Consider the following 26,093-nt stretch of genomic DNA (forward strand, 5'->3'; position numbering starts at 1 on the left):
ACTGACAACCAAATATTCTGCCCAGTGAACTGAACTTGTGACATGTCCAGGTCAGACCTCAGTAGAACAGCTGGTAGAATGAGCTAGGACACCTTTGGCATTAGTAATATCGGTTTAGGGGGAAAAAAAAATCTAAAGTCAAAGTCCCTAAATAATAAATTACTATGTCTTCAATCGTAAAGAGACCACATTTGGAAAGTATATAAGATCAGCAGAGCAAAAACAAAAAAGAGATTCACTTAAAAGTGGTATGCTCCAGAGGTGCCTGGGTGGCTCAGTGGGTTAAAGCCTCTGCCTTCAGCTCAGGTCATGATCTCAGGGTCCTGGGATCGAGCCCCGCCCTGGGCTCTCTGCTGGGCGGGGAGCCTGCTTTCCTTCCTCTCTCTCTGCCTGCCTCTCTGCCTACTTGTGATCTCTGTTGTCAGATAAATAAATAAAATCTTTAAAAAAAAGGGGGGGTATATGCTCCATAAATACACAAAACCATCACTTTTAAGTCCATCTTCTCACCTGTTCATAAAAACTACTCAAATAGAACAAAAATCTAGACATTGTGGCCAAAATTTTGACATTTAAGCCCTAAGAGGAAGTAACTGCTGTTGAAATTCCAGAAATGATTTGGAAGGCTAAAATCGACCTTGTATGCTAGAATACATCCATGTATAATACAATGCTATATTTGAGAAATACACTTACTTCTTTAAACTATAGGAAGTAAGCCAAACTTGCCTTAGTATGTGAAAAACAGACAATTTCTGATTTATTCTTTGGGGTAAAATATAGTCTCTAAATAGAAGGCTAGTAAATACAGCAAACGCTTATAAATTCCAAGCTCAGATTAGAAAACCTTTGAGGCAAGTGTTTTGAGTCAGTAGCCAGGTTTAGGCTGCTCACTATAGGGAGAAACCTGTCAGAGAGTAAGAGTGGGAGGCCTCCCACCTGGCTCCATGCATGGAATAAAATTCAGTGGTGAAGAGCTCTCTAAAACCTTGCAATGCTAACTGCCGACCATGGGCCCATACCAACAGCTTCACCTAGGAGCTTGTTAGAAAGGCAGAATCTCAGCCCTTACCCCAGAACTTGCATTTTAGCAAATTTCTCCCAGATGATTTGTGTGCAATACAAGTTTAACAAGCACTGACATAAAATAAGGCATCACAGAATTATAGAGCCTGTTCCAAATATTAGGCATCAATTTAAACTTGTGCATTCTCAGCACATCCCTTAAGCCCTTCAAGACACTACCAACTTCAAGGTGAGCTCAGCATCACTGGCATGCTGAGTCAAAAAGAAGAAAGCAAACTAAATGTAGGGGTGAGAATGAACCACCCTTCATTATTCAGTTCCTCCTGCTGAGCCCTTAACTGGGAACGACCCTGGCTCCAAATGCAGGTGGGGTTAGAGGATTATGGGTAGAAATGACAGTAGGGGGCACCTGGGTGGCTCAGTGGGTTAAGCCGCTGCCTTCGGCTCAGGTCGTGATCTCGGGGTCCTGGGATGGAGTCCCGCATCCGGCTCTCTGCTCAGCGGGGAGCCTGCTTCCCTCTCTCTCTCTCTCTCTCTGCCCGCCTCTCTGCCTACTTGTGATCGCTGTCAAATAAATAAATAAAATCTTTTAAAAAAATTAAACAAAACAAAAACTACCAACAAGTATATAAAGATTATTCATTTGCTAGCCTAGATTTATTTGGGTCCATTAAAAAAAAAGGTTATTTCGGTGTCTGTGAAAACTGGCAGCAGAGAGAAGACCTGTAATCCTAACAAGCCTAAGACTCATGGGCTATCACAACTTGCTTTGCAGCAAAACAGCATCATGTAAACTAGGCAAAATGGCCACACCGTATTATGAGATTTCATCTGATTCAATCCTATGTACCCACATCTAGAGTCTTTGGTCATTACCATAATTATCATCATCCCAATTTTTTTTTAAGATTTTATTTCTTTATTTGGCAGAGAGAGAGAGAGCATACACACATGCAGGGGGAAGGGCAGAGGGAGAGGGAGAAGCAGGCTCCTCGCTGAGCAGGGAGCCCAATGGGGGTGGGTGCTCCTCACCAGGACCCTGGGATTATGACCTGAGCTGAAAGCACCCCATCCATCATCCCATCTGATAAAGCCGAACAGCTGTCACAGACCATTTACTGAAAAACATTTATGGAACACTTATCAGTGTTCCAGGAACCATGTGCTAGATGTCTGACTTCCTAACTAAAAAGTATGTCCTGCAGTACTATTATATCTCCCACACCATGATGCTTGGTAATTCTGGACATGTGGGATGGGAATTACATTTTTAATTGTCTTGCACACTTGACTGAAAAAATACATTGCTGAGAAACTGAGTCAAAGAGAAATGAAGTGATGTTCTTGTGGCTACAGGTCATTTATTATTAACTATTTTGTAGAGCTACAGAAGCATCTCCAGAGCTCTCATCACTGCCCTACACTGGTTATAATAGTCGTTTTCAAAATGTATCCACTAACCAAAATGCAAGCCAATGAATTTTAACCACTCAACAAAGGATACGATGAGCAAAGGTATCTTCCAATAGCAAAATCTAAATTTTGACCCAATTCTGGTATATTTATAAACATACCAACAATCAATCTAAAAGGAGTTTGCAATAAACCTAATACATGTATCTTAGCAGGAAACTACTGTGATAGAACACTTCAAGAACTAAAGCTAAAAAAAAAAAAAAATCCTTAGAAATTTTCCTTGAACTTAAAGCTGCCCCAAATGGGGCCCATTTTATGAAATACAAGATTGCAACGCCCTTGCATTCTCCTATTGGCCTTTGGATTGCCTGACTGAACGGTGGATCATCCACTTCCATTCTCATTATATACCATAAAACTACTAAAGTTCGAGCAGTTTCACTCAATTCAACTCCACTTTCTGTAGAAAACACAAATCAAAGCAGGACCAGGTCACTGTTACTCATGTCGGATGGCCAATCTAAGGAGGAATTTGCTGTACTTGCCAGCACCAACAAATGTTGAGTGTGCTACTCCCCTATAACAAGATAGAACTAAACTAAGAAGGAAATGGTCACATTAACCTGTTTCTTCCACCTCAAATACATTTGGAACTTCCCATAAACTAAAGCAAATAAGAAACGTGAGTGTACAGGTTTCTTCCTATGGTCTGAATTGGCCGTGTCTGAATTCTTGATGTATCTGGGTAGTCACAAATACACTGCATCAGTATATAAAGCTCCATTGTTCCAGTAGACCAAATTTTAGAGCTACAGAAGGCCTGCCCTCTGGGAGAATATATTCTAACAAAAGTCTCTGTGTTTCATTACTAGGTTGAACTTTTGTTACTAAGTTTCCTATGACCGCATACCCCTTTTCCAGTTGCCTGCTTTTGCTTACTCCATAAGGACAAAGACTATGAAGATAGGGAAAAGACTGGGACAAATAATCCAGCCTGATTTTCCTCACCTAGTCTTTTTCATCGGAGAGCAAGCATATTAAGGTCCTCCAATATTTAAATACAGTTCTCAATGGAATCTCTGAGAAGGATGTGAATGACATAAACAGACCCAAAACTCAAATAAAACCTTGGCATGGTTTCGTACATATAGTTAATAAGTCTGAAGGATCAGGGTTTTTTTGGTACCAGAAAGAATCTGTCTCCTTGTGGCCGAGGCCATTCAGACTTGAAAACTTCAATTGCAAAGCACAAATCCGTTTTTCCAAAAATCTTCTGTCATAGTGCTTACTACCAATACTTTCATAATTTCCTTATAGAAGCTGCATAATCCACCACAGAAAACCAAAGTGTTATGCTGTATTATTAAACTCAGCAGAAAGCTCCATATGCAGCAACAGGAGGCCATAGGCAATTAACTCTGTAAATTGAAAGCTTTAAAATTTTTGCATGACCTTTAAAGGTCAACACAGTTGCCCATTCACATGCATGCAATTATAAGGGACTACTTCATAGCAAAAAAAAAAAAGAAGAAGAAAAAGAAACAAAAATATTTAGTGAAACTAACCTTGCATTCATTAAAAGCTACTGTGCACTCTCCGAGCTTTCTGTAAAGAGTTAGTTATACATAACACATGAAGATAAAAGAGCAAAGGAGACTTATTTGTCTGCTTGTCCCCATTTTGTCAACATACTAAATTCAGCCCAGCGCCTAATTGCTAAGAATGCAACACTATCACAATAACCAACCACTCTCAAGAATTTCAAAAATTTACTGTATAAAACAATATAAGTTGAGTTAGAGTATGTTTGTGCTATGGCTAAAGGAAAGGGGGATGTACCTTTGCTTAACCGTCACTGAGGGGAAATCATAAGACAATTACAGCTCCTGTGGAATAATTTGGGAAATTGAAGTGATTAAAAGGACTTCATCTAATAGAAGCATAATTCTGATTCCTTAGTTATGTCTCATACCCCATATGGATCACTGTGAACAAAATGGAATATTCTCCTTATAACTTATATATTGTTTTCACCTGAATCAAGAAGTTACCTGAAGGTCTTCTAGTTTCCAATGGCAATATCAATCAATCGCCTAAATAGGTGAGAATTTCACGGATTCCAGTGACTTGCTTCCCTATCATCACAGCACAGGATGAGCTCCAACATATACATGTGGTATACACCTTGGAAGTGGGTGGGTTTTGAAAATCTAACAAATTTCAAATATATCAAGATGTTTCTGGGAAATTTATAGATACCATTTGTAATCTGGTGTAGTATGCTCTATTGTAGTGCTCGGTTTGTTTTAACTATGGACAGGCATATCTAATAAAGATGGCATACAAATATATTCAGTGTTTTAAATGTGTTGAAATTCCCAGTCATAGGGTCAATAAACACATCCCAAGCACCTCTATGTGAAGGATAAAGTTGAATTTTTTTTTTTTTGCATTTGTCCCGTAACAAATAAAAATATCTCCAGAAGAAAAACTAAAGAGAAAAATACATTACATGCAACAGTGGTTTAAACAGTTAAACTCAATCATAAACCATATGTTAAACCATAGGTACAGCTGTACAGTAAGTAAATCATGTAAAAAAGTGAAAAACGTAGACTGTTTTGAAAGTCATTCTTTCTTCTTAAACATAAAACCAATATTTTACATGGGTGCCATTAAAAGCATACATACTAATGCATATGGATATATATATATAAAGAGAGAGATAAAGATTAGATAGATAACACAGAAATTTAGATTTAAATACTGCTTTTATTCACATTCCAACAGGTCCAACCATACCTGTTAAATTTCTGTTGAAAATAAGTAGAAAACAAGACTTGTTATAGTTCACTGGCAAGGACACCTGAATCATGTGCCAAATGAATAAATCAGACTTCTTAAAAATGACAAAATAAAGCAGTGGTCAATGTCAGCTAAAAAATAAAAATGAACTTCTAATTCTGCTTGCTGGGCCCACCGTTCCATCTCCCCTGTTTCAGACTATGCTCCAAATCTAAAGTAAAACTTCTCTCTAAAAAGACTTATGGTGACTTCCTTATGAAATTATTCCTGTTCTTCCAGTGCTCTAATTCAAAATGCTTCAAGTAGTTCAAAATAAAGTTAACCAAAGAATTTTGAACAAAATGGCAAATACACTGTATTATATAGCATTAAAAACAAAAAAAAATCAATGGGTTGTAAGCAAGATAAATCACGTCAAATACTATGTAAGTATGGAGACCAGATATGAAGCTGATTTAGCTAGTTTGGCCTCCCTATCTAGCAGCAGCCTACAGGAATGCATGTCTGCTCTTTGTTTTGATGGGGCATTACTAAGAACAGGTTGATAAATTGCATTTGTAAATGTCAGGTACAGATCAGAGGGGACGATGTCAGATGCTTATTTTACTTCAACTTAGGGTTTTTCACCAAGAAAGCAAAACTGCATTGCACAGTCAAGTTCTTTATTTTTACTTGAATCTTCAATGAACAAAACAGCTGCAGAATAATACGACTTAATGAGGCATCCCTAATAAAATACTGGAGAATTCAAAGCGGGGGTACTGAACTGTTTGCACTGTGTTGTTTCATCTTCTCAAATCTATTAGAAGTAGCTGATGACACTCTGGAACACTCCTAGTTTGGGACATACATCATCAGACGGGCAAATGGTCATCAGTTTGCAGCCCCAGCTGAACTTCGGCAGAATCTGACAATACCTTTTACTACAGCCCACAAGAATGCCTGGAAAATGCTGCAAAGGCCCATCTTATCCTACACGTATAGGTTAATCCATACTGGCAATTATGGTAAATCAACCCTAAAATGCACTTTCAACATTTCAATATTCAAAAACGTCTTGTCAAAGGATCATCATTAAAATGAGATATTGAAGAGATTAGATCCAGCACCACCAGAACTTTTTAATAACATACAAAATAATTTTTATAAAATCTTTTATTACCCCCTAAGTTTCATCCCTATAAATTTTTAAAAAAAGAAATGTGGCCATGACTAAAAACAGATCTTTTTACAGCTGTGTCATCACATTTTATAACTTGGTGGTTAGTAAATATTGTATTCTCTAAGCAATATGTACCTTTTTGGTCACAGATCCGTGGGCATTTCCATGAATCTTCATTTTCCATGTATCATTGTTAAAATAGCTAACATTTTTCAGATTCAGAAATCACACATACTTAGAAACCTTAGATTCCCCTTTGGCACAACTTGGAGCATTATAGGTGTTAGCTTTAATACCAAGGTTTTTGGTTCTTCTTAAAGAGGCATCATCATAGCATTATGTATAAATATGTAAGTTCAAATATTCTCAACTACACAATTTTATGAAAGGGCAAGAAACAAGTCAAGATTTTCGTCTCCAAAAATGCCTAACTTAAATAAAACAACTCATTAAAACTGTGTTCTTCCTCGTAAAAGTGACCGTGCCGAAGCATTCAGTTGGTAGTGGCATTATACCTATAAATATTGTAATCCAGTTTTTTCACCAAAAATTAAGAAAATAAGAATATAATAAGCTCTAGTGTGGTTACTGGTAGCCTTTCAATGGCTACTGGTGGCTTTAAAACTTAAGGCTCTAAAATGGTCAAAATGCAAACAACGGACTCAGGATGAGATCCAGAACAGATAAAGTAGGAAAAGAGAAAAATGCATCTGATCGTTTTTAAGGATGCTGGGCACCAAATTTGAAACTGTAAAAGATTCACCAGTCCAAGAATACATGTGCTAACATGGAAAGGCTGGAATAAATACAAAGAATCTTAATGCTGTTTTTTTAAGGGCTTTAGAGTTGTTTCCAATCTCCTTTGCTAGTTATTGCCATTTAGCACCTTTACACAGAAATCTTAAATTACTCATTTGTCTTAAGTTACATTGCCTAGTAGAGCCGTATTAAAGTGTTAATTGATAACAGTCTGATAACTGATGTCTCCAACAATCTGGTTGGGAAGACGGGAACCAGATAATTATCACCCAGTCAATAATCACTGGAATTCATATTGTCCTGAGGGAAGGACCCTTCTGCACTAAATGCTATGGGGGTACTTTTCAGAGCGAAGGCTGTATATGGGGGGGGGGGGGGGGTGTTTGTTTTTTCAAAAATGATTTTTGCAAAATCCAAGATGGGATTTAACACTCACCAAACGAAGAGTCTTGTTCTTTTCTGTCTTACTGCCACAAGCCAAAGTCAAGCTAACTCCCCGGAAAGAGAGGCTCGCTAGCCACTATAGTAAGTACACATCTGATTCCAAACGCTGGAGGCTGTTAACACTAGGTCAGGAAGTGGAATACTGAATAGGAAAGCGTCGCGTCTACCAGGGGTCTCAGCAAGCTCCCACAGCCCCTCCTTTTCAAGTAGAGACTAGATAGCTCAGTCTGCAGTTCTAGGAGAAATACGGCGACGGATATCAAACTTTCCTTTGCAAAGGCCATTTCTGGAAATAACGTGTTCCCCACTGGCAAGTGCAGATCAGTAGCCTAGAGAAAACAGCTCTTGATAGGAACCTGGCCTTTTGGAATAGAAGGGGAGAAGGGACAGCAAAGCAGCGGGGCGGAAAAGCCGTGTACCCTTAACAAGATTTGGGAGGCAAATATTAGGAAAGAGGAAAAAAAGAAAAAAAAAAAAACCACCATTTGTTTCTCCAAGCTGTCCTTTTCCTGAACGCTGTTCGTAAAATGATCCTTTTCCTAAAGCTCTCCCGGAGAATCCCTCACTAAAGCTTTATTTCATTCCGTCATGAAGTGTCCGTTCCCAAATCGAAGTAAATCTTTCAATAAATGAGGCTCCGGAACTTACCGTGATGATTCTTCATGAACATAGTTAGAGGTGGGGAAATGAACAGCCTCCCTGAAACGCCCACCCTCTGCAGACAGGCCCGAGAATTAACTAATCAGAAGTGGACGGAAAGTGGGGATTCCAGAAAGGCGACCTGACACATCCCAGGGATCCTCTCTTGAACGCGACCCCCAACTCATCAGGCGTCCAAAATGGTTACCAAGCGGGATTGGGTCGGTTGGGGAACCGAATGAAAACCCACTGCCCCCCTCGCCCGGGTCGCTCGCTGTGTTGGGAGAAATGGGGCAGGGAGGGAGAGCACCGCTCCCGAGCCTCCGCGGCGTGCTACATCCCCTCTCCGCGTCCCTCTACCCCCGCCCCTACCCCGACCGCCCGCGAGGGAGAAGCCGGGCGCCCAGCCAGCACCCGCTCTCACCTCGCGCCTTCCCGCGGGCCCCCTACGGCCCCCGACCCCCGAAGAGGGGAGGGCTTCGGCGCCCCGGGTCCTCCAGCTGCCGCGGGGTCCCCAGCGCCGGCGGGGGGCGGGGGGCGGGAGACGCGGCTCGCACCTACCTGCAGCCCGGCTTCCTGGTGGCGGCAACACCTAGCGATGGTCCTGCAGCTTCCGCGGGCCGGCGCCAGCCTTATCGCGCTTGCATCGCTTCCGAGATGCCAATCCGCCGTCGCCGTTCTGGGGCATAGGGAACCCAAGTCTGGCGGTGTGTGCTCGTGGAGGGCGTGTGAGTGGGGCCCTGAGCGCGCGTGTGTGCGCGCGCGTGTTTCCTCCTCCGATCGCAAAGAGGGTTCAGGAATCTCTTGCCATCCAAACTGGAGTCCCCTGAGAGCGGGTGCAAGGGGGAGCGCCCGAGCCTCGGCTCTCTTCCTCCGCTCTCTATTCCACCGTGTCAAAGTAATCAAAAGATGTGTTCACCGAGGCAAAGCCGAAGTCCCGCAGCCCTGGCCTGCGCCCGCGGTCGCCCGCGGTCCTCGTCGGAGGCGCGGGGCGCGCTCGGCTCCCCCGACTGCGAGGATCGAGGCGGTCTTGCAGCAATTACCTGCCTTACTCCATATCTGATTTGTTTGCTTTGAACGCCGAGTCAAGACTTTTCCTCTCGCCTCACGTCGTCTCCCCCTCTCACGCACACACACACATCCTCCGGCCCCCTCTCCCGCCCTCCCTTTGGCTCTCCGGGGAAAGGCAATTGGACGGAACGATTCACCTTCAGGAAAGCAGTCTCTGCCACGTACTTCTCCCGTTCCCCGGCTCTCCCAGGTCCCAGGTCTCCAAGGTGGAGGAGTCGCAGGGGAGGTTCGGGGCAGCAAGGCGGGGAGGCTCTGCGCTCGGCCGTCCTCCGCCCTCAAGACGTCAGCTTCCTCGGATCAGGTGCCCCTTGTTCCCGCTTTTAGCAACTCGGTCCCAGCTGCTGCCCTTTCGGAGACTTGGCGCCCGGTCCACTTAGCAGCAACCCCTAGCCAGCTGCAGCCCCTCAATCCCGCCTCGAAGTGCTTCGGGCAGAGCCCCACGCAGCCCAGCCGTTGGCCCCCTAGGCATCGTGGGCTGGAAGGAAGGGAAATCCGCCGCTGTCCCCTGTCCCCAGACGCTGCCACCGTCACCACCGAGAAGGTGCGAGTTCCAAAATCAAACACAAGCAAGCAGGTGTTGCCTGTCTCACTTCGCTAAAGGCGGGAGGAAGAGAGAAGGGACGGAGGAGGGGGGCCCAGGAAAGAAATCCGGATGACCAGAAGGAAAAAAAAAAAAAAAAGTAGTGGGTTTAGTAATCCAAACCTCCTCTCCGCCTCTCACCCCAGGTGCTGCACTGGCAAAAGACACCGGTGGTGTCTTTTAGAAAGTCACCGTAAAGGGCAGAACCCCCTGTTCCGCCCAGACCTTTTATTCCAACCAGCCGGGCTGTCCCGGGAGCACGGAGTGAGGGCCTCCTTGTATAACGCAAGGAGCACGCAGGGAGAAAATAGGTCCCGACACTCCGGGGTGAGTGAAGCAGTAAAATGGGATAGCAGAACCCGGTTACGTCGCCTCCCTCCGTCTCTCCCAACAGCCTGTTCTCGGATGCTGCTAAGAGCAAACTGCGGTCCTGCAGAAAAAGGAAGAGACAGTAAAAGATGAGAGGGCGGCAATCGGTGTAAAAGATGGACTATGTCTCCCTCTAGAGGGAGAATCGTGTTAGAGAACTTCCCTGGAGGTTAAGTAGGACTCCAGTTTCTCCACAAACAAAAAGAAACCGGTATCTGGTTTCGGAAGAATTTTGCATTTTTAGAAATTCCAACCTCTAATGGATTTAGAGAGAGAATTTGCAGAGCCGCCCTATGCAAGCAGAGTCCTTACTAAAGGAACGTCCTGATATTTCCAGAAATTTAATAGCAAAGACCCTGGAAGTTCATGTCCTTACAGGTTTGGTCAAATTGGGTGTTGGTTTAAGCTGTATGCATATGAACTCAAAGGAAGGGTCTTCTTAGGCTCACTTTGATCAAGTTTGGTCATGAGCAGAACCTTAATCTAATGATTAGAACATTATTTTTAAAAGCATAAGTAGTGATAATAGATTTAGAAAAAAAAATCTGAAGCGAAAACATAGAATGCTAATCCATGAAATCTTACAAGGCCCTTACAAACTAAGGATATCTCAAAGATTTTGTTTTGGAGCCAATATGTATACCTCTTATTCAACAGACTGGTAATTTCCAAGGTGACTAAATTCCTTCCAGCTCTAAAAGTTTGTGTTTTTATAAATTCACTGAAACCTTTGACAAACCAGGTATCACATGCTCCCTCCACCAGCTATAAAATCAAAGTAACACTAGTCACCATATATGCAAACAAATATGGAATATATGTTTTATATGTTATCTTAACATGCTTTGAAATGCCAACATATTTTATATCTAAAAGGCATCAAGTAATTTAGGTCAGTGTGTCCCAGATTTTATAATGTTTTGTTACTTTGCTGATGTTCAAGAGAGGTCCCATTAGTAAGTTTAATATTTAGATCTTGTGAACTTACCATTTGAAAGTTTGCTTTCAAGACGTTTCTGTATGTTTAAATTATAAAATATATACTAACATTATGATTAAATTCCTTCCCATTCACCATTCACTCTGAATTTTGGGAGTAATTCTATTTTAACTTGAAAAATCTAACTTAGTGTAAGCTTAAGAAAGAGAAGAATTTACAAGAAAATACCTTAGACTAACAAAGCAGAAGCTAAATCATGTGGGGTTTATTATCTTAGCTAATTGCACTACAGTAGATTTGAATCAGTCTAGCACATGACAATCATTTCAGACCCTCAAATGGTCTCTTTCAAAAGATTCATGTCATGTATCAAAGATTTTTATTTCATTCTTCTTACCTAGTAACTTATTTCCCCCAGGGAGCCAAGTTTTCGTTTTAAAACAACTGGCACTGTTTCATTGCAAATCTTACAGTAATTCCGTGTCTGCTATGTTAAGTAGTAGGATAGAATCCAAGCAAGAATGGCATTGGAAACTGGGGCTTTGTGTTGGGAGGAATTAGCCATTTACAAAATCACTTTGGAACATTGTCCTTCGGAGGTCAAATGGGGGGCTCCTGGTGAGCAGCTGTCAGGAATGAAAATAGATATATGCCTTGAAGAAGATTTTAAAATCGGTTTCTCTTCAAATCATCTTCTTTCATACCCCCCGATAAGGATTTTGATTCACCATGGCGTTAGCAGCAGTAAAATGGGTGATATCAAATAGAACTCTCTGGAAACATTTATTTCCAATTCAAAACGGAGCTTTATACTGTGTTTATCATAAATCTACATATTCTCCTCTACCAGATGACTATAATTGCAAAGTAGAGCTTGCTTTGACATCTGATGGTAGGACAATAGTGTGCTACCACCCTTCTGTGGACATTCCATATGAACATACCCAACCTATCCCTCGGCCAGATCTTCTGCATAATAATGAAGAAACACATGACCAAGTGCTGAAAACCAGATTAGAAGGAAAAAATGAGCACTTGGAGCAAGGACCCATGATAGAACAACTTAGCAAAATGTTCTTGACTACTAAGCACCGTTGGTATCCTCGTGGACAGTATCATAGATGTCGTAGGAAACTGGATCCTCCAAAAGACAGATGATACTGAGGTTTTCAGGAATCGAAAAGATGTTATCTTGTGTCTCATTTGCCTTTTCAGAAAATGCATTGAGTATATTCACTAACGTGTTATATAGCAAAATGATAATAAAATGTGTTCATATATTAAAAAAAAAAAAAAGAACATTGGCCTTCCCTCCCCACAAAAAATTAAAAGCTTACGTCATAATGCTTCTAGTTTCTAATTCATTAGCCCTGTGTGGTTGTAGGAAAATCTATAGTGTCATCATTTTGTTAAAACTATTTTTATTGCTAAAATGTCTGACATTTTCAGAGTGCCTGAGTGGCTCAGTGGGTTAAGCCTCTGCCTTTGACCTAGGTTATGATCTCAGGGTCCTGGGATCGAGCCCTGTGTCGGGATCTCTGCTCAGTGGGGAGCCTGTTTCCTCCTCTCTTTCCACTTGCCTCTCTGCCTACTTGTATCTCTCTGTCAAATAAAAAAGATCTTTTTTAAAAAGTCTGACATTTTCATCCTTGTTTTCCTAATTCAACTCTTCTTATAAAAATATGATAAAAGTAAAGAGAAAAATGTATACATTAATTGCAAAATACAACAGAGAATTTCTTATCCAGAGTCCTCTGATGCTGAAATTCTCTCACAACATTTGCACTACTTGTCAGTATGCAGATAATTCCTAATGATTTTTCAGATCAAGGTATTCTTATTTCTAGCACCTAGACTTTAAAACCAAATCTTTGGTTTTCTCTCCAAAACCAAGTAGCAAATACCTCCCCAGTTTAGTAGAAATCTTGAGACGATGCCTCTTATCTATTTGTTTAAACTGCCCCTTTCCTCCTGTGAAAGTAGTAAACAGTAATTGCTGGGAATGCTGAACTCCACTATTCGTAACTATGTGTAGCTCTTCATATTGTGAGGGATTATTAAAATGTCACTTGGGGGCACTTTATCCTTTCTGCCAGGGCTTTAGTATGTGATCCCAAATCTTTATCTCAAGACCTCACAACATCCCATAAAACAGATGATAACCCCTCATTATACATACTTTTTAATTTAAACTGAGACTTAATTTCACTATTATGAAATGGCAGAGCTGGGATTCAAACCAAATCTACCTAAATCCGAAGACAGTTTTGGAGTTTGGTTTGCTGTGGTCTGGGCTTAGATTTTCCTCTACCCTCCCGAGCACCATTACTAAAACATGTCACCTCCTGTGTTAGAGAGAAATAAAAAATCATTTGGACCCAGATGCAGAAACACCTTAGCTGAAGCTCTTGGGTTCATGAATAAGAATAGAAAGAAGTGGTGGGAAAGAGAAGAAAAATTAGCAGCAGTTCTCTCCAGTACTCTGCCAGGCTCTAGGATATGAAGACAAGTAAACACAAAGTTCTAATTCCTAGTGCACAAGTGGACAGGAGTGTCCCATACAAACCACTCACTAGTGCTTGTGTCTTGTTTTGTTTCTTTGGTGTTAACCACTTATTTTTCTTTTTCAATAATGCTCATCTTTTCAGCGTTTTCATCTAATTAGGTGAACAGAAGGAAGCCCAGAATCCATTGCATATAACCTAAGGTAACATGTGCATGTTATTAACTTTCAAAATCCCCATCACCTAGCGTAGGACCCAACACAACAAATAACTCTTGAAATACTTTGTGCTCAGTAATCAGGACACCAAGGATCAGATAAGCAGACAGACACTGTAGAAATACAGCAAGGGAACTACTCCCTGGCATGGTGGGAGAAAGAACCCAGGAGGGGAAACTGTCCTATATGTAGGCAAATAAAATAAACCGCTTCACAATGTAGTGACTTAAAGAACAAATGTTCACTGGGATGCCTGGGTGACTCAGTCAGTTAAGCATCTGCCTTTAGCTCAGCTCATGATCCCAGGGTCCTGGGATCAAGCCCGATATTGGGCTCCTTGCTCAGAAGGGAGTCTGCTTCTCCCTCTTCTTGCCACTCCCCCTCTCCCTCTGACAAATAAAAAAATCAAAATCTTAATTTTAAAAAAAGAGCAAATATTTATTTAGTTCACATATCTGTGGCTTTGCAGTTGGGGCTGAGGTGAGAGAGACTCAGCTGGGCAGTTCGCTGGGACTCACTCCTGTGTCTGTGGTCAGTGGGCATTCCAGTGCCTCACTCACCTGACAAGTGGCTGACTGTAAACTGGAGTGCCAGGGAGTATCTAGGCCACGTGTCTCTTACCATCTGTAGGCCGGCCTATTTCATAGGGTGGGAGTCACAGGCTTCTGAGAGTAGTGATGGGGGAAGCGCCTTCCAAGTCTTAACTTGCATCATGTTTGTTACATCTCCTTGGCAAAGCAGTTCATCAGGCCAGCCCAGACTCAAGGGGTAAAAAAAAAGTCGCCACCCCTCCAGGCCAGAGCTACAGTAACACATTCGAACGCCTGGTACAAGGAAGGGAAGAACTTGCTTTCATTTTTACAATAGAGTGCAGTAACAAGCCCAGAAGGCTAGCATTTTTCACGGTGTCTTCATCCACCCGTCTTGTGGGTCTTGTGGACTGACCCAAGGAAAGTAGAGTATTCCCAGTACAAAGGACACCTATCTTGAGTAAGAACTAGAAGTCTGGCCAGATTATCAAGTCTCCAGACTTGCTCCCATTATCAGATACAGTCTGTCCAACAGCTTTCACCAATACAATGGAACATGTCTCCGTAATTCTTTCTCCCTAGGAAGCACAAATTTTCCAAGACTTAATCTACTCTGCAGGCAGCCATTGAATTAATTAATCCCAAGGCTTTAATTTACAATTCAGAGTTATCAACACTATTATAAAATCTGACTTGTTCCACTAGAAATCACGAGCAACTTCTACACAGCAGTGACTGATTGCATCGTTGGTGCACATCATCTCTTTTGGCTACTCAGAGACATTGTTTACTTTCTGATTTCTTAACATGTTCCAAAGAGTTGAGATGAAAATGATTTCCCACACGGGCTTGATTGAAACCATTGGTACCACCACATCTGTAAATAATCTTACCTAGTTAATTCCAACCCACTCATGAAGGCTCAGCATCAGAATTCGCTCCTCTAGGAAATCACCTGCCATTCCCTTCTCCTGTGGTAACTGTTTCTCTCATGGGCTCCCAAACACCTGATACTTCTCTCCATTTTCACACTCACTGTATTGTATTATAATTGACTTATTTTATTTTTGTATTTTATAAATTATCCCACACATTAGTACATCTGTGTTTCACCTAGTAAAGCTACAGACATGGATGGCTAGTTGAGTAACCAATATATTCAACTGATAAGATTTTGGAATAACATATGATCACATTTATTTTAATATCCAATAATGATGACTTAAAGCTTCCAACCCATTGCTCACATGAATTACATTCATCTAGATATTACATTCTCAAGTGACTTCTGGAAATCTTGACCAATGCCTTCTTCGTTGCTACACACACACACACACACACACACACACACGCACACACACACAATCACCAGAAACAAGGATCTCAAATGTACTCCTTAAAGTCTCCTTGTCCTGCTGACCTCCAGAGCCCCACCTACTTGTTTCTATTTCCAACATTCAGCTGTTTCCATGCACAGTTTAACACTAAGCCTCATTTTAGAATGGTAACTAAAGTCTGATTTGCTCCAACAGCTGAACTACAGTGGTTCCTAGGGTGTACGGGTAGTTCCACTTGTCCACAATGCTACACTCAATCGAGGATCAAAGAAAAATAGCCCTAGACTCCAGAAGCCCTAGGTTTTAGAATCAACTCGTTTAAGTTACAATCACATAAACCTTTTTTCCCACATTGCTAGAGAAACTAGGTAAAGGAGATCCAGCATTAGCTTCATGCTGAGCCCAGTAAGAGCCCTTCCCTTTGACAACTCAGATACTGGTGTTTTCCCAGCTCCCTAGGGTGTAGGTGTCCTCCTCCCTGGTGAACACCGAGGTCAGCCGCAGTGGGGTATGAGGTGAGGTGGGCATTCTTAGTCTCTCTGCCTGCCTGGATGCTTGCTGAGCAGCAGAGACCAAAGAGAAAAAGAACCCTTGGGAGAAACTAACATTTGTTTCCCCAGTTGTGGGGGCAAATGTGAAATTATAAAGAAGTGCCTGCTCCTTGCCTGGAAAATTCTAAAGGTGGGAGGCTGGCTGAAGTGACCAAGAATAGCAGTCCAAAGTAGAGGGATCATGTGATAGTCAAGAGGCAAATCTACTACTTCACAGGTCCAAGACATATTAGTTTTATGGACCAAGAGGTTAATCACAAAAGACTGTAGCCTGAGACAAAAGGCATTGGGAGAAAAATAAAACAATGCCTTGGTTGCACTTCACAGTTTGTACCCATTTATTTATTTATTTTAAATATTTTATTTGTTTATTTGATAGAGATCACAAGTAGGCAGAGAGGCAGGCGGGGGGCTGGGGGAGGAAGCAGGCTCCCTGCTGAGCGATTGGGGGTGGGTAGGGAGAGCCCGATGCGGGGCTCAATGCAGGGCTTGATCCCAGGACCCTGGGACCATGACCTGAGCCGAAAGCAGAGACTTTAACCCACTGAGCCGCCCAGGTGCTCCTGTACCCATTTATTAATGAGCTGAACAGTAGATTTTATGAATAGTGGCCTTTTGGACATTTTAGTTCTGGGATATAAGGTAGCAAACAACAATAACCAGCAGCCCTATTTTACTAGTTACTCACAGAAGGAGTTATTAATATTACGATAGTCTGAGATCTTATGATTTCTAGAAATAGGCAGCAAGTAAGTAGCTACAGAGTTATTGTGAACAACTCGCAAGGATAGAACTGGGAAGAAATTGACACATCCCAGATATGTGAGAAATTAGCAGTCCACACAATGAACATACCAGTCTCAGCAGTATAGATTGGAGGGCGGGATCATCGGAATTGAGGGTGTTGCCCTAATAATCGTTTCCTTCCTCCGGCAAAAGTAAAAATTTCCATTGGCTTGAGGTGAGAAGTTCAGGGTCTTCAACCACTTTGCCTCATTGAATTCATTGGCTGTCTTCTTTCAGAAACTCTCATAACAGTTACCCAGAGTTCGTCTCGAGTGACATAACCTTCTACAGCTCCAGACTGTCCATCTCTTGGCTCTGCCATGCTGATAGCAATCCTGGGCATTTACCATTTCTTCTAATCCTCATTCTTCCTGTCAGGTTTATTTGCTTCATTAAATTGGTTTTGGTGTCTCACTCCCTTTTTACTCTCTTTCCTCTCCCTACTTACCCCATGCAAGGGTGTGGAAGCAGATAGACTTTCACTTTAGCAGGGAACCAAGATTTCACAGAGCAAGGTCCATCCCCAAGGTATGGACCAAGATGAAAGTCAATTTTCAGGGCTATCCTTAAGAGGCTGGGTCCTCCTAACCTTTAGCTCAAAGTCCCATTTCCCTCTGTAATTTGCTAACTAAATAGAGATTAATAACCCATAATTTTGTTTATTCACAGAATGTGGCTAAGAATTGGGAGGAGAGTGAAATCCACTGAGCCAACTGACTACACCATAAAGACCATTTCTCACTGAAGCTAAGTAGAGAGCGGTGTTTACAAGTTTTCTGTCAAAAATGGCAAACAAAAGTAAGAAAAAAAACTAACTTACCTCTTTCTTCTCATGAGAGTTCCATAAGATAGATATTATCTCACTTTATGATTTATAAACTAAGGCTTGGAGGTTAGATAACTTGCTCAAGTAATTCAGTTAAAAAGTGAGGGCAGCCAGAATTATAATTAGGTTCTCTTTTTTTATTCAAGAACATAAACAAGTACTCTTGTCTCCCAGTACCCAGTCCAGTGTACTTTTCACTATCCATATTATTTCCAGAGAGCTCAAGCTCTGAAATTTCTTCAAGCAAACTCTCTCCAGATTCTTGTACAAAGTTTTCTCCCACTTTTAGTCTGATATAGAATGATTTCTGTCATCCAACATGATCAAAATGGGAAAGTTTTAGAATTTCAACTCCTCCATGCATTTTGGTCACCCAGGGTCAAAACAGTGAAACTGCAGGCAGATACTGACATTTCTAGACAAACACAGTAGTATATACTGTCAGCTTTACAGCAACAAAAATAAATCATGACAGAGGTTCCAGCATCTTTGAATGGTAAAGCTTACACACATAGAAGATACTCCCACAACAGAAAGACATGCATGAAACTAAGAAGACAAAGGTTTATAAAAAATGAGAAAGTTAAATAGCATAAGGGAAGATGCACCTGTTCCCAAAAAATAAGGAGTAAAAAGCAATGAGATAATGAAATTTAATTGTACATAAGGAAGCAGTCAAAAATAAGAGAAATGACATCCAGGCTTTTTCTGCACATTTTTTAAATGCAGAGGTTAATTAGACAGTGTAATGAGCCACACAAAGAATTAGAGGAATTGCCAATATTAGAGGTATTCAGCAGAATCTCTAGCTAGACAACTGATGGGAAACCTATAGACATCAAGTTCCACCAAGTTGTAATGACAAATAAGTGAACAACATGCAGCAAGGGATCCATTAGGGCTAACATTGAAACATTATCATCTAAGTGGACTTACTACACATTTAACTGGACATAGATAGCACCTGACCTCTGGAAAGCACAATCTAATAAAGCAGAAATTATGACATCATAGCAAAATGATGCTCTAGCTCATTAATCCAATTACGTGAACTACAAAGAAGAGTGAATTTCAGAGATTGGCAACAGAGCTATGTTTATTTTAGATTTAAAAAGTAGAAAAATAGTCACAGAACTGTGAGTATGATAAGAAAAAGATTTTTAATGTTAATAGGTCTTCTTTCAAAATTATTCAGGATTGGTGCTTGGGCTCTCTGGGTCACTCTTTCTTGTGAAATCCTAGCTCTCTCTACTGGGGTGTTGGCCCCAGCACAGTGCACAAGTGTACAAGGTTATCAATCAGACCAGTGGCTCTCAACATTTTGATCAGTTTCCTTAGGTGGGCTAGAAAGCATTCTCATAAATATACCAGGGTTATTAAAAATTTTGTTTCTTTCTCTAAGTCCTTTCTTTCCCACTGACAAAGCCCAGCTAATACTAGTATGTGAAAAGGATACATAGGGGTAACTTTTCCAGTTTACATTTCAAAGTAAATACTTCCCAAAGTTCCGTGGTTTATTAGTAATAGCTTTATTATTAACCATTAACTTTACAACAAATCACCACATTGCATGAATCTTGTAATCAACTAATAAATACTGTTAAAGATTATAATATAATGACTTCTTTGTGTTTCAAGGCACAGAACAAATCAAGAAAAAGTGGGTAGAAGGAGATTCATTCTATACTTACCATCAACTCATAGAATTGGAAAGGAAGTTTCCAAAAGTGTTCAGTTTCTATTTAATTCTAAAAGCTTTTCTTCAACCTATCCCATACCCAAAATCTCTTTGTCATTTTAAAAATATTCAATACTCAGCTATGGAAATTCAATACCCAGCTATGGAAATAATATTCAAAATCCAGCAATGGAAATGCAATACTCAGCTATGGAAATTAAGTCTGTTATAAGGAGGTACTTCATGGAGGGCTCTATTTCACAATAGACCTATTTCTTCCAATTTTGTCTTTTGTGGTTTTGAATAAGAATCTCCATCCTTTTATGATCAGGTTTCCAATTCATCAAGGATATCCTCTAGGGAAACTCATCTCTGCCGGCCATTAGACATTTTGCAAGTTGACAGGGTATGATGATACCTGAGGCTACCAAAGTCCTCTGACATCTTTGGAGGAAAAGTTACTCTACTCCTCTCTGCTTAGTAACTGTTGTCTAAACATCATTTCTTTCCTTGGCAGAGCTAATTGTTTTCCTTTAAAAACCTGTGAGGAGAGTTGAGATTATAATATGCTCTACCTCTCCAAAAAAGTACTAATACAAATGAAATATTTGAAAACACTTTCTTTTTTATCCATTTGGCATTCTAAATTACCAAAGGTGTAATCCAACTCTTGAGAGAAAGAACATAAATTGCAACTTTGCTGATACAACAAGTTTCTCAACTATTGCATTATTTTAAGAATAAAAAATATACCTCATTTAGTCCAAGAGATGTAAATTCCAAGGTAAAAATTATTTACAGAAGATTAAAACAATATTCCTGTGCCAGAAGATAAGATACCCAAAAATAAACCCAAACAAATGATTACTACTTGAAATATTTGCCTCATATTCTAGGGTTGTGCTTTTTTTTTAATGTCACTATGAAATTTTATATAACGAAGGCCACAAATAATGCATTTCATTCTCTTTGGTGGAAATAATTATAGTAAAGTTGTGAAGTGACTGTATTAGGGAAATTTATACTAGCAACCAGCCAGTTTGGAGGCCACAAATTTTACCCCCTTTCTCTGAATCAGTTCATATCAAGGAGCCACTATAAATGTCTGTCTTTCTCTTCTGGATTTAGACTGGGCAGCTGCTAGTACATCACACAGCTTTCAATCTCTCCTTATTTGGGTAAGGGTGTAGCCAGAGAAGTGCTAGGATGGAGGGATGGAATAGTTCCAAAGCGATGTTTTAGAATTCAGAGGAAAAGCCCTCTACTTATAGACAATCTGCCTAGTTTTCAGGATGATTGTTTGAAAATTTAAGAAAGTTCTATTTGTTTCATAATTATTAAAAGTGTAATTTGCTATTAAGTACTCTTCTGTATGGTACTGTGCTTTGTCAATATTCATGGTCTAGTGTTGTAGAAATTATAATCCAAGCTAAAGAATAAAAATGTTTATCAGCCACCAAAATCGTTAAACTCGGGGTGGCTTCAACTTACAAGTGAGATGTCTTTGAAGACTTCGTTATTTAAAACTCTGATTGTGGGGCGCCTGGGTGGCTCAGTGGGTTAAAGCCCCTGCCTTCGGCTCAGGTCATGATCCCAGGCTCCTGGGATCAAGCCCCGCATAGGGCTCTCTGCTCGGCAGGGAGCCTGCCTCCCTCTCTCTCTGCCTGCCTCTCTGCCTACTTGTGATTTCTGCCTGTCAAATAAATAAATAAATAAAATCTTTAAAATAAAATAAAACAAAACTCTGATTGTCCCCATCCCATGGAAATGATGATTAAAATGGAGATCAGTCTCCCAGATAAAACAACGATAATAAATGAATCTGAAAAGGCTTTTAAACGCAAAGATACTGAATCAAGTTCCCAGTCAACACAACGACTGGCCTGTAAACACCATTTGGCCTCGTCACTTTCCAGAGAGTCATTGAGAACCTGATGAGAACGGATACTACACTTTTTCTCTAAAAATTTTTCTTTTCTCTGAATTTTTCTTTTTCCCTAAAATTTCATAAACTCTTTCAAGGAGTCCAGCAATTCCTGACCCATCCTAGCACCCCAATTTAAGAAGAGCTGATGTAGACATTTGAGTGATGCCAGAAAGATGGTAGAATAGGAAATTCCAGCCCTTGCTCCCCAACAGGGACACTGGGACAACAACAATACTTGAGCCAAAATACTTTTATGAAACCTCCAGAATCCAGTTAAGAATTTGCAACACCCCAGGGGATCATAAAGTTAAGAATTTTGCTTTGAAGTAGCTAAGAGAAATAGTTTTACTTTATCTATGTCAGATCCTCCCTCAAGCCATCCAGCTCAGGCTTGAGAGAGATTCCCTCCGACTGCAATTTCTCTCGCAGAGGAAAGATACCCTCAGGCTTTCAGGGCACTGCCCTCAAAGACCTACTACCTCCTCACCTCACTCCCAGCACTGAGACGACCAACATAATAAAATACCTGGGGGCAGCTAAGAACAAAGAAAAGATGTCTTCACTAGTGAATTCTACTGAACATTAAAGAAGAATTATTACCAATCCTTCTCAAACTCTTCCAAACGACAGAAGAGGAGGGAGCATTTCAAACTAATTTTACAAGGCCAGCATTACCCTAATACTAAAGCTAGATGGGGATACTACAAGAGAAAAAAATCACAGGCCAATAATCCTGTTGAGGATTTTCGTATCCTCAACAAAATACAAGCAAACTGAATTCAACAGCTCATTAAAAGAACCATATATCATAATCAGGATGGATTTATCCCTGGGATGCAAGGATGGTACAACATGAGAGTATCAATAAAAGCGAGAGACAACATTAACAGAATGAAGGATAAAAACTATATGATCATCTTAATAGAAACTGAAAATGCATTTGACAAAACTCAACATCCTTTCATGATAAAGACTCTTGACAAATTATAGAAGCAATGTATCTTAACATAATAAAGGCCATCTGTAACAAGCTAGCGTCATACTCAACAGTGAAAAGATAAAGTTTTTAAGATCAGATAAAGACAAGGTTACCCACTCACATACCTTCATCAGTGCTGGACCTACTCTTCTGATTCAAGACCAAAAGGGACACGTCTAAAAAGAAAAGGAAGTTTTAGAACTCTCACCAAAGAGCAACTACTAAAAAGCTAAAATCATTTTTACATAGGATACCTTTGTATATGAACATAGGAGACTGATACTGCAAAACACTCACACCCTCCAGTTCCTGTACTAGGCAAATCCAATAACTCAGCTAAGAAAACACTAAAATTCTTCAAGGGCTGTGGGACTCAGGGTTTGAGTGGATACTGATTCATCATCATGTTTCCCCTGTTAGAGTAAACAGCATAAGGGGATGAAATAATAAATGGAGTCTTGGCCAAGTTTCTTCTAACAGTGGGTCCACAGACCATCCCCTGCTCACCTCTCCTGTCCCTAAATGTGTAATTATAATGGACATACTTGGTAATCTGCAGAACCCCCATATCGGTTTCTTAGGTGGTGGAATAAGATCTATGTAATACAGAAACAGCCTCTGAAACTTTCCTTCCCTCAAGATTATAAATTTTTAAAGAAGTATATCAACCCTGGATGGAGGACAAGGGGAATAGCCGAGATCAGTACCCCTCTTAAAAATAAAGGGCATGTGGCTGCTGGTTCTCATCATTTAATTAGCCACCCTGAACCTTACAGAAACAAAAACAAACAAACAAACAAACAAACAAAGGCACATCCTGGAGAATGGTAGAATAAGCAACCTCAATTAGAAAGTAATCCCAAATGCAACTGTTGCCCAAATGTGACCTCTCTGCTGGATAAGATGATCATGTCCTCTGGTGCTTGGTATACACATTATTATTGTTCTGATGGAACATATCATTTTTCTATCCCTATTGGAAAGATCAGAAGTAGCTATGTGTACATATTTATAGTTTTAACCAGAACTAGATTAATACTTTTGCTCTCTGACATAATACAGCCAAAAGAGACCTGACCTGCTCATTTGGTAAAACATTGTACTGGCTGCTATACTGATAGTACCACATTAATCAGACTGGAAAAGCAAGAAGTAGCATATAAATAAGAGGTCTTGGTATAACATGCTTTATAAAGAATGGGAGTTAAACCCTATAAGAATTCAGAGAAATGCCATGTAAGCAATACACAGGAGTTAAGTGGTCTGGGATCAGCTATGACATCCTTTCTAAACCAAGAAACAAGTAATTGCATCTTGTGTCTCCCTGCATAGAGAAGGAAATGTAGTACCTATATTCCTCTTTGGATTCTAGAAGCAACAGATTACATAGTTGGAAATACTGCTCTGACATACTTCTCAGGTAGCATGAAAGTTCGGGTGAGACCCAAATCAAGAAAGAAACTTTCAGCGTGTTCAACTTGGGCCATATGATCTCACAGACCCTTCAGTATTAAAGGTCTCAGTGATGGAAAAGGATATTATGTGACATTGATGCCAGATGCCCAAAGTGAAATCACAGCATAAATTGCTCAGGTTCTGGATGAAACAATGCCTTCTGTAGCAGTGAGTTATATATACACTACTGAGAAAGAGAGAGAGAGAAAGAGCGGAAGAGAGAGCTGTCAGTAATGGCTACTGTGACTGGGAGAGACAGAAAGCCTGACGGCGGGAGATCAGGGATCAGTGGGCCAGAATGGATCATGATGAGGTAGGTTCTGCCAGACTTCTCCTAAGTCAGCGCAAGAAGGCCATTTTGTCCAAGACTTAGCCCTTTTCCTGGGAACCCTCCATCTCCAGTGACCAATCCAGATGTAAGAGTATAAAGGCCTAGCACTCTCTGCAAAGTTGAACAACTCTGGACAGGCATACTAGTTCTAGAGCTCTGCCCCCACCCTGAAAATGGCAGAAGCCATTGTCACAATTGCATCACACACAGCTTAACCCTCACTCTTGTTGTTCTTACTTCCTTTGCTCCCCCATGGATATTGATTCCACAGACATTCTTCGATAAACATCTTGCAAACAAATCTGCGTCTGAGAATCTTTTTCCAAAAAAACCCACCTAAGAAATGCATACCAAAAGTTAGATGGATGAAAGTAAGTGGAGGGAATGAGAAGCTTTCTTTCTGGATTTTTTTTATAGTAAATCTGGATTAAATTGATTGCTAATTTATAAAGAAAAAAGTGGAGGAAAGATAGAAGACTCCCTTCCCCGATGTTTGATTAACACACCTCTGAAATGCTGTGTAATCAGTTGGGTAAATTTTCATTTCCCAAGTTCCTGAAGTGGAGGATATTGTTAATCCAAAGAATACTACCATTTGCTTTTCAGCAAAGAACCAAACGTTTTAACCCAAACTGTACTTGTTTATACCTCCTTTGAAAAGTCTGAATTTCATTCATTCACTTACTAAAAACTTATTTAGTATCTGTAACATACCAAATATTCTATAATATAGGGTTACTATATGTACACTCTTAAATCTATGAGTCAAATAGATGTTTTGAATATTCTTGAATAAGCTGTTATTCCTAGCCACTTATTTGCCTTCTCTTTTATATTTTTGTTGATTCCTCATCGCAAGTCACAAAGTCAATAAAACAATGACAATCAGAATAGATTTCAAAAGGATATTTAAATTGGAATCATTTTCTGTTTACCAAAGATATTCTGAAGGGCATTTTTTCAAGCAGTTACACATTTACATAGGACATTTAATAATATCATACTTGCAAAGAAGCTAGACATTTTGGCATTTCAGATTTGAAATGATGGGATTAAAGTGGCAATATAGGAAACCTGTGATTTGGACTCAATGAGAAAAGATGAGGACAAAATTATATTTTAATTAATAAGAATAAATACATCAAGATGAACATAGTGAAGGAAAAAAACTTTAATGGAAAAACTTTTCTGAAAAAAATACAATTTAGAAGTTCCTCTTACTAATACTTCATCTCCATAAACTGATGAATAAAAATATACCCCACACCCAGCTCTGAAAATAAAAACCTAGGTCAATTTACATGAATTCAAATGTATAACTAAAAGAAATTAATTTAGTTATCTGAAATATAAAAATGAAAAATTAGCTTTGGTTAAAATTATAAATGAAACCATAGGTCACAATTTTATTTGTATTTAATACAAAATATGAAAAAAAGGAGTTGCTAACACAAGGGCTTTTGGAAATGCAAAGCAGGGGTAGTAACGGGAGAAGGTTAGAGAATATTTACATATGGTAACTGCAAAATAAATCTTCACTTAATCTAAACCAATGTAAACCTAATATATATTGGTCTACATACCAAGGACAAAGAGTTATTCTAAAATATTCACAAGTTAATATTTTTATTAATATTATTAAAACAAGTTTTAATAGTAAAAGTCCAAAAACTGTTGACTTGAAACTTTTGAGATCTGCTAATGAGAACTTTTCACTTCAAGTTGTAAGCAAAATTTGTCAGAAGGGGTTGAATTTGCTC

The 26,093-nt window shown here is 40.1% G+C and overlaps 1 protein-coding gene and 1 pseudogene across 4 annotated transcripts in view; one reads left to right on the forward strand and one right to left on the reverse strand.

Annotated features, from left to right (window-relative positions):
- The window catches only part of TAFA2 (TAFA chemokine like family member 2), a 483,266-nt gene extending 472,944 nt beyond the window's left edge, over positions 1 to 10,322 (reverse strand). Inside the window, exon 1 of one of the 3 annotated variants that reach the window (XM_082742525.1) lies at positions 8,813 to 10,322. The gene's annotated coding sequence lies outside the window, so the exon portion shown is untranslated. Of the gene's footprint in view, positions 1 to 7,604; positions 7,960 to 8,260; positions 8,496 to 8,812 lie in introns of those variants that run through there. The other 2 variants (XM_082742527.1, XM_082742528.1) reach the window with 2 other exon arrangements.
- Positions 10,323 to 11,825: 1,503 nt separating this feature from the next.
- On the forward strand, positions 11,826 to 12,507 carry LOC309868678 (large ribosomal subunit protein mL42 pseudogene; annotated as a pseudogene). Its single transcript has one exon. The product of its transcript is annotated as a large ribosomal subunit protein mL42 pseudogene (transcript).
- The last annotated feature ends 13,586 nt before the right edge of the window (positions 12,508 to 26,093 follow it).

This window comes from Mustela nivalis, assembly GCF_964662115.1.
Source record: "Mustela nivalis genome assembly, chromosome: 7".
Lineage (NCBI taxonomy): Eukaryota > Metazoa > Chordata > Mammalia > Carnivora > Mustelidae > Mustela > Mustela nivalis.